Source organism: Cryptomeria japonica, chromosome 3 (genome assembly GCF_030272615.1).
Source record: "Cryptomeria japonica chromosome 3, Sugi_1.0, whole genome shotgun sequence".
Taxonomy (NCBI): Eukaryota; Viridiplantae; Streptophyta; class Pinopsida; order Cupressales; family Cupressaceae; genus Cryptomeria; species Cryptomeria japonica.
The window spans coordinates 107,476,721-107,485,191 of NC_081407.1; positions in this window are offsets into that span (position 1 = coordinate 107,476,721).

Consider the following 8,471-nt stretch of genomic DNA (forward strand, 5'->3'; position numbering starts at 1 on the left):
TTGAGCCAATAGCTTGGTTTGCCTTGCCCTTTCTAGCCAAGCATCATTCATCACTTGGGACTGAGTTATATCAGCTGCTCCAAAGTGTCTAAACTCAGTCCTAGCATGAGATATACCATGTGACTTATCATGATCAAAGCATGCTTCATGTGTACCCACCATAATAGAATTTTCATGACTCATTTCCCAATAATTAGAAGCACCAACAACATGAAAAGGAGAGAATGACTCACTACTGTTATAAAAGTCAAGGCTGCTATGGCTTGTTATCCCCTTGCATCCTTCTTGTTTAACACTCATATATTGCATGCCAACTATAGGAATCCCTCCTTCAACTTCCTCCTCATGTACCATGATCTGTGAATCATCATTGTGTTCATATGAAGGACTGTTGTTATAAAAATCATAATGGTTGCCATACCTTTGTGACATGTTTTCAACATTCATAGGTACCACTTCATCCATTGTAGCATGTTCATCAAATTCCTCATAGAGATTTTTACAAACCTCATTTATGGATGAGTCAATCGGTTCTTCTCTTTTTATTTGCAGCTAATATGAATTCATAGCATCTTCAGCTTCATCTGGAATACCCATAAATTGGGTGAAGGTAAGCATATCTTGTAGCTTTTTTGGAAGGGAGCAATACCCATGATAGCTGCTTATGACTATATCATTGAATGTTTTAACAGGGGCCCTCCTCCTTGTACTTTTAGATGTAGTTGTACCTCTAGAGTGTCTTAAACTCTTTGAAGGTGTTTGATCAAATTCCCTCCCTGCTTGTTTATTTTTACATAACCCTGTCATGATGATTCTTTTTACTATCCAATTGAAAACCAAATTCAATCACACCAAGTGAATGCAAATATAACCCACAGGCTGGCAGGATTAGGCTCTGATACCACTGAAAGATCCCTGATGGATCCCCTTGCTGATTGTTATAGTTTTTAAATTAATAAACTATATCTTCCTGTGATTCCTTTGATGGTTTTAGAGAATAGACAGAAGTTGCAGAAGGTTTGTTTCTTTTTGTGTTTTTTGATAGTTTTCAAACAAGTAATGAATAATGATCAGTAAACATTAAAGGAGACTGAAAATAAATAAGAACACATAGCCAAATTCAGAATTGCTACAAGCTGTACCGGACAGATTTTTGATTTGTACAACCAAATAATAATTCCAATGCAGATCCAAGGAACTTACATCCAACAATGATGCCAAACTAAAAGGTGAATAGTGATCATGAATCAAGAATACCTCTAAGGCTGAATACATGCATTCCTTACATTCCACATGGGATGTACCTGTTGCAAATGGCGGCCCTAAGGCTACAAGGATCACGCCCAAGCTGAAGAATCAATCTGCCATGCTGAAGCCCTTACTATACAACCTGAATCCACAATGAAGAATGGCATACTCAATCTCTATTAGCAATGCACTCTGCCTGAAGAATCCAATGCCAATAACTGCTGAGGGCTACATCCCAGCAAGTCCAGATCTTGGGGTTTGCGTCCCAGATGAAGAATAGCCCACTCAGAGCTAATTCACAAAATAAGTTTGATTGTGTAAAAAGATAATGAACAATTTGGTCTTCATCTCCTTATATCTCCTTTCCTTTCCAAGCCAAACCCTAAAAGGGAGTAAAGTTGGCGCATTATGAAAAGAGTGTTATTTTGTAATTATGGCGTCAACTATAGGAAAATAACACTAAATTGCAAATAAATAGCTTCATGCATCCAAAAAGACTTCGGAAGGTGAGAATCGTGTAGCAAAGTTCAAGACCTTTCCAATGAGCTATAACACATAGGCATATCAACCTAGATGAAGCCAGAAACCCCTTATTACTCTGAAATGACTAAATACATAGCCTTATTTTAATTTATTTAATCGCTAACTTAGGAAATATTTAAATATATTAAAATATCTCCAGATATCCAATAATAGCCCAAAATGACCAAACAATCACGAATATAACTTTGTCACCTATCTGTGATCGATGCCAGAAAAGCTGAGCTAACTGGCAGTCCCATCCCTAAAATCTAGGGATGCTCCTAGAAACTAGGAAACACACCCAAACTCCCTGAAACTAAAACCATGACATGGTCTCATGGAACCTCCAATATGGGAACTGCCACAACCTCCTAAAAAATAGGGAATCTCCCTAAAATCAAGGAACTGCTCCCAATGGCCCTCAAACTGTCTGAAATGCCAACTCCGGATATTGGATACCCTGCATGAGTCTCTATCCACCACTGCCAGTCTACGAGATCCAAATAATAGACCATCCCACTACTCTTCTCTTGTCACCTAGAAAGGGGACATTACACAAACCGAGGATAGGCATAAAATGGTACCCCAAAACCTGTATGAACATCAAGATTACTCCTCCATATGCTGCGAGCCTAACAAAAATCCATCTCCAACATTGAGAGCAGCAAAGGAAGATATCAGGCCATCAATCGGTGAACAATGGATCTCATTAACTTGGTCAAATGAGAGTCGATGAAGAGGAGAGATTCTGTTAACCTGCATTGAAGCTTCATTACCCACTAACACTGGCAGAGAGATAGCAGGGGGATTTGTTTGCCAATGATCGTGGCCTAAGATTGCTAGGATGACATGCAATTTTGAGAAGATTTGACTTTTTAAGTCTGAATTTAAACCTCTCCCCGCATTGAGAACAACTATTTGGAAAGGTCTTACATTCTCTAGGGAGAGTGACCACTTTATTCTATCAAAGATTGGGGGAAATTCTTCATGAGTGAGCATAAGTTGCCTAGGGGATAAACCACCAACTTTTGCCTAACCATTCCATAAATCATACTGGTGGATGGCTTCCAAAATTTGGTTATCATTCAAAAAATTTGCCCGAATCATTTTATGAATGATGTTCTTTAAGGGAACCCAAGACTGCAGCAAGTCTAATATATTGGAAAGAAAGATAGAAACCAATTGGGAAGGAAAAAGAAACCGTTTCTCTTGCAGATAGAGTATTTCTTCACCGATAATCCTCTGGATGTTGCATTTGCAATGTTGACAAGAGGTGTTGAAGGTGACTCCCAATTGGTCCTCGATGATATGATCCTCAAATGACAACTCCCAAGTAGCAACTATCAAGGGCACTCTGTAATTTTGCGGAGAGCAATCCATTATGCGTTAAAACAGGGCAGGCTACAGAGGAAAAAACAAGCAAGTTATGAATCAACACCCGATAAAAGAAATGATAATCTTGAAAATCACATTCCTTGCCAAAATCATTTCGAATCTCCAAATGATGTGAAATTATTAGCAATTCTGAGCGACATGCTTGATGCTAGTTTTTTATAATTATATTGCAGAGTAGCAAGGATGTTGCATGTGTGAGATCAAACAAAGAGATATCTTTGATCTCATGAGACTCATAGGGTAGGCCACCATCGTACTGCCAACATGGAAACTCATAGCATAGGCTGCCTTCATACTACCAACATGGAAGATGAATGAGAAATCGACAGACACTATTTCGGCCACCATAGAATTGCCAGCAAAGATGAAGGGTGAATAGTCAATCAGCTTGAATTAATAAAGTTGAACATGCCAAACTTTAAATCAACTTGATGCGAATGAAGAAACAACATTAACTGCTCACTTGACAAAAACCAAAGTCAATACATTCTATTGAAATCATGAATAATAAAGTGAGTGTGTCATTCATTTAAATATTTTTCCTTTCATCATTGATAATGCTTGCTAGATGGGGAAAATTTTCCACATTAAAATTTGGAAGTGAAGAGTCCACTTCCATCTTGTCACAGCCCAAATTTGCTAATACATCTACTACTTTATTACCTTCCCTGAATATGTGAGAGATGGAACATTCCTCAAACAAATCTAGTAGCAACCATGCTTGCTTTAAAATGTAGGAAATTTTCCAGTTAAATGAACATCTGGAAATGCAAGCTTTCACTATAATAGAAGAATCTCCTTCAACATGTAACCTGGGGAACCTTAGTTTTTTTGCCAATGTTAGTCCATATAATAAGGCAAGAGTTTCCGCTAAATTGTTTGTACCAGGAGGAATAGAAGAATATTTAATTACCAAGAGAATACCTAAGTGATCTCTAATACAAACTCCAATTCCCGAATCACCAGGGTTTCCTGATCTAGATGAACCATCAAAATTTAATTTGACAAAGCCAATTGGAGGAGGTTGCCATTTAATTAGGTTTCTGTTGATTGACTGATTTTCCTGACCAAATGTAGCACAAAAAGAAGGGATAGCCAGACCTATCCAAATCTTGATAATGCAGCCATCCCAAGATGAAAAAATAAAATTGCTATTTATGTTCTCGATGCAAGCATTAACCTGTTCTAAAGCATATTTCTCAATTCCTTCTAGTACCAAATGAGTTGGAGATTGAATCTGTTTAAAAATTCTTTTATTTCTTTCCCACCAGATTGACCAAATAATAGTTGTTGGGATACATTTCCGAATGCTTGCAAATAACAAATTTGTGAAAAGAATAGGCCAGGATTGGAAAAGCTCCCATAAAGTATAGGGTAGTGGCATAGACAAATTCAGTTTCTCCAAAACATGGAACCAACATTGCTGAGCAAAGGGACACCTAAGGAGTAAATTGTCTACAGTTTCAGTTTTAGCTTTGCATAATACACAAGCAAAAGAGTTAGGAATATGTAATCTTTCCAATTTATCACTTGTTAATATCCTTTTTCTCAAAGCTAACCAGGCAAAGCAACCTACTTTAGGAAGCACAACACTATTCCAACAAAATGTAAAGGCTTGACTCTTAACTTGCTGATTTTCCATATGTCGGGCAGCCACATAACCATATTTAACTGAATATTTGCCATCATGAGTTGGAGCCCATAGAAATTTATCTTCTTGATTTGAAATATAGGCTCTTCTTCTAGTCAAAATTTCCTGAAAACAAACCCTTTGATCATCTCTAATCGGTAAATCAAGAGGATCTTTCCAAATGGCTTTCCCTGAAAAAATTTCCACACCACTAACATAAACTATCAAAAGTGAACCCCAGCAGTTTTTTATAATTGGAATGGCATCTAAAAGAAGCTCTGAAAACTTTAAAGGAGGCAGACCATTCCACGAGTCCTCCCAAAAATGAATGCTCACACCATTGTGAACCTCCCAAGATACGTATCTTGTAATAATATGCCTACAAGACATCATGAAGTTCCAAACAGTTGACCCTTTTGGAGGATCAAGGGTTGTTATGACTCGGGAAGGGTTTAAAGAGTCCAAGTATTTTTCCTGCATGATTTTCAGATCTTTGTAATTTTTCTTTTATGATTGCAATTACATTCAAATAATTTCCTAGATAATGATAGCTTATTCCATGAGTAAAAGAAGGGGTAGGGTGACCACAAAGATAATAGGAGAAACAAAAGATAGAAAAAAGGCAAGGATAGGTGGAGAGAAGTAATTTTCTAGTACTAAACTTTTGTTGAAAAATCCATATTAGTTCCACTTGTATTAAACAATCTAGACACCTTCTCTGCAGAGTGTAATTATATTGTTCTTTTTGTTGTTACATCCTTCATGATCATAATGGACTTTTTTCCAAGATATTTTCATAACTTCATCTTTGATTGCCCCAATTAGCAGATTTAGCAAAATTATTGCCTCTAGAGTCCAAATTATAGCAATAAAACTATTACAGTAGCCTAAAATAAAAGAAAATTCATGAAGCTACGTTCAATAGATGCACAGATTTCATGAAGCTACGTACAATAGATGCATAGATAAGAGAAGTGGAAATGGTGGAACTAAGCTCAAGATCCATCATGTTTATCAAATCATAGAAAAAAGGATTTATTAGAAGTGGAACCAACACACCATAAGTACTAACCAAACCATATCAAAACAATAAGAAGGATGACATTTATGATTGAAGTTAGAAATGGTTAAAATTAGGCATAGAAATGAAAGAAAAATAACATATTTATTATGAAGAATATGAGCAAACAAAGCAACCAAAGATCGGATATGAAGAATATTACATAGAAAACACATGGTTAAAATTAAAAAACCTTAAAACCTAAATACAATATATCACAGCTAAATCAAAACATAGTGTAATAATCCATAATCAAGATAACTATCGATGACATAAGTTTATAGGTTAGGCATGAGTGCTTGTGGGGATATAATGTTAGTTGGACTAGCTGACAAATAACATAGAAGCTATGAACATACCCACTCATATCTTTTGAACCCCTCCAATTTATGTCTTGGTCATGTTTTTTATGACATTAATCTATATGACAACTACAAATTGCAATATAAATATGCAACCTTGGTAATTCTTTTAGCTCTCTAATTGTCGCAAGATACCTCTTGAAGCAATCTAAAGTTATGGTTCTATGGAGGTCAACCCGCCAAGTACTCCACAATAAGCTCAAATTTGGCAAAAACAAAATGTTATAGATTATCCTCATATTGTTGCACACTACATGCACTTAATACATTCAATATTCAGAAAAGAAATCCTAGAAAAAGGAATGAATGCAAAAGATTACTAGAATATATATGAATAGCAGCATAGGGGATCACCACATGTGCATGGTTTCCTTTGAATGCACGGACCACCAAATATGGACAACATTGATTGGACAAATGAGGAGCAGAAGAAAAATGTTGAGAGTTATTTTCATTCCATTGTTGATGCATGAAATCCTACACAAGATCCACATCAACAAAATATGCAGGCATGTACATAAATATTTTTATATACATCTAATATTTCACATAAACTACTTATACTTGATGATACAACTAATACATTCATTTGTATTTTCAATTGTAGGCATTCCAAAATTGTCATCAACTTCCATGTTTAAAAAATATAGCACAACTTGTAGAGATAGATATTGAGTGTGACTATGAAGGGACACTAAACTCTATAGAATGACACATTGTAATAACCCACCATGTTTAACCCAACAAAATTTGACCATTCTTTTTTGTTTGTGTAATTTAATCATTTGTGTTTGATTCAATCACATACTTTGGGCATCCATCCGTTAGGATTAGGCATTCATCCATCCGGGATGAGCATCTAACCATACAGGTTAGGCATCTGTCCATACGGGGCAGGAGGTTTCATCTATCCAATATGAGATAGGCATCTACCCATACGGGGTAGGCATCTATCCAATTAGGATACGGGGTGCTCTGGCTAGAGACTTAGACTCATCGGGACCATTCGGGTCCTGAGCCACTCACTAAGTATCACACTCTTCTAATAGGAGTGCACCGAGGTCGCCGTCCTTAGGAGTAATTAAATAACATAATACAAACTTGAATTCCGCCTCGAAATTTGGCTTAAAGCCTCAGGAAGTCAAGTGAATCCATACGGGATTCCTTTCGAGTATGCATCGAATTACTTTTTCCTTTTTAATTACACTTATCTTCCAAATTAGGATTCTGCTCAATCCTTCTTCTTACCAAACCTAGACCCCACCCACGAACGGCTGAGTACTAGGGACAACTCCGTCCCAAGACTGCCTACATACCCGTTTCGGCACGGGATCAAGGCGTAAAGTATGTAGTTCTATTTTCTACTCTATGGTTTGGTGTAAACTGATTAGTGGGTACGCAACCCTTTCTAGGGTCAATGTCCCAGATAGTTTCTCTGCGGTTGCTACCCATGGTGGTAGCACTTAAGCAAAGGCTCAAGGTGGCCTATTGCTAGTGGCCTAAACCAACTAGATCTTAATTCCTATCATAAGTGTCACCCTTGACCCAATTCTCAATCACCAATATCTCTTCAAGATTAAATCAATTTCATAAAAGCATTTCATTCAATCAACCCTATCAGGGGTTTACTATGGTTTAACTCAGCAGATGTAAAATCATTTAAGGATTATCTTATTAGATTATTGATCCAAGGGGGATTACCCGCCCCTTGGATTTATAACTTCCAAGTGTCCCTTATTACTCTCCAACGATTTATAGGGATGATGCCATAGACGTCGTTGATGCAACTTTATTAGGTGTTAAGTGCAGTAGTTCAACACGATGACATTACCCGTAAGCGTGACCTAGAGGCACTGTATATACCGAACGCTGCTAGGTTTTGGTCTTCTGACTTCCTTTATTTAGTTTTCTTAACTAAAAACTTATGAAAACATCATGCTTGAAAACAATTATGAATTGAACATGCATAATTAGACATTGCAAAGTTCAATTAATTGAAAACAACTACTTGATGAACTATGTGAAAATAAACCATATCTAAATTTATTTAATATTCAAAACTTACATAATAATGATAATTATGAAACTCGCATATTAATAATTAAATGGGTAACTTACATGGAGATGATGGAGGCATCAATAAATGCAATTAATATATAAGTAATTTGCATGATGCAGAAATAGTGTAACTTACATGCAAGACTAAGCAATGATTTATTCCTACCACGAGAATAATTAATTATAGAGTCACCGG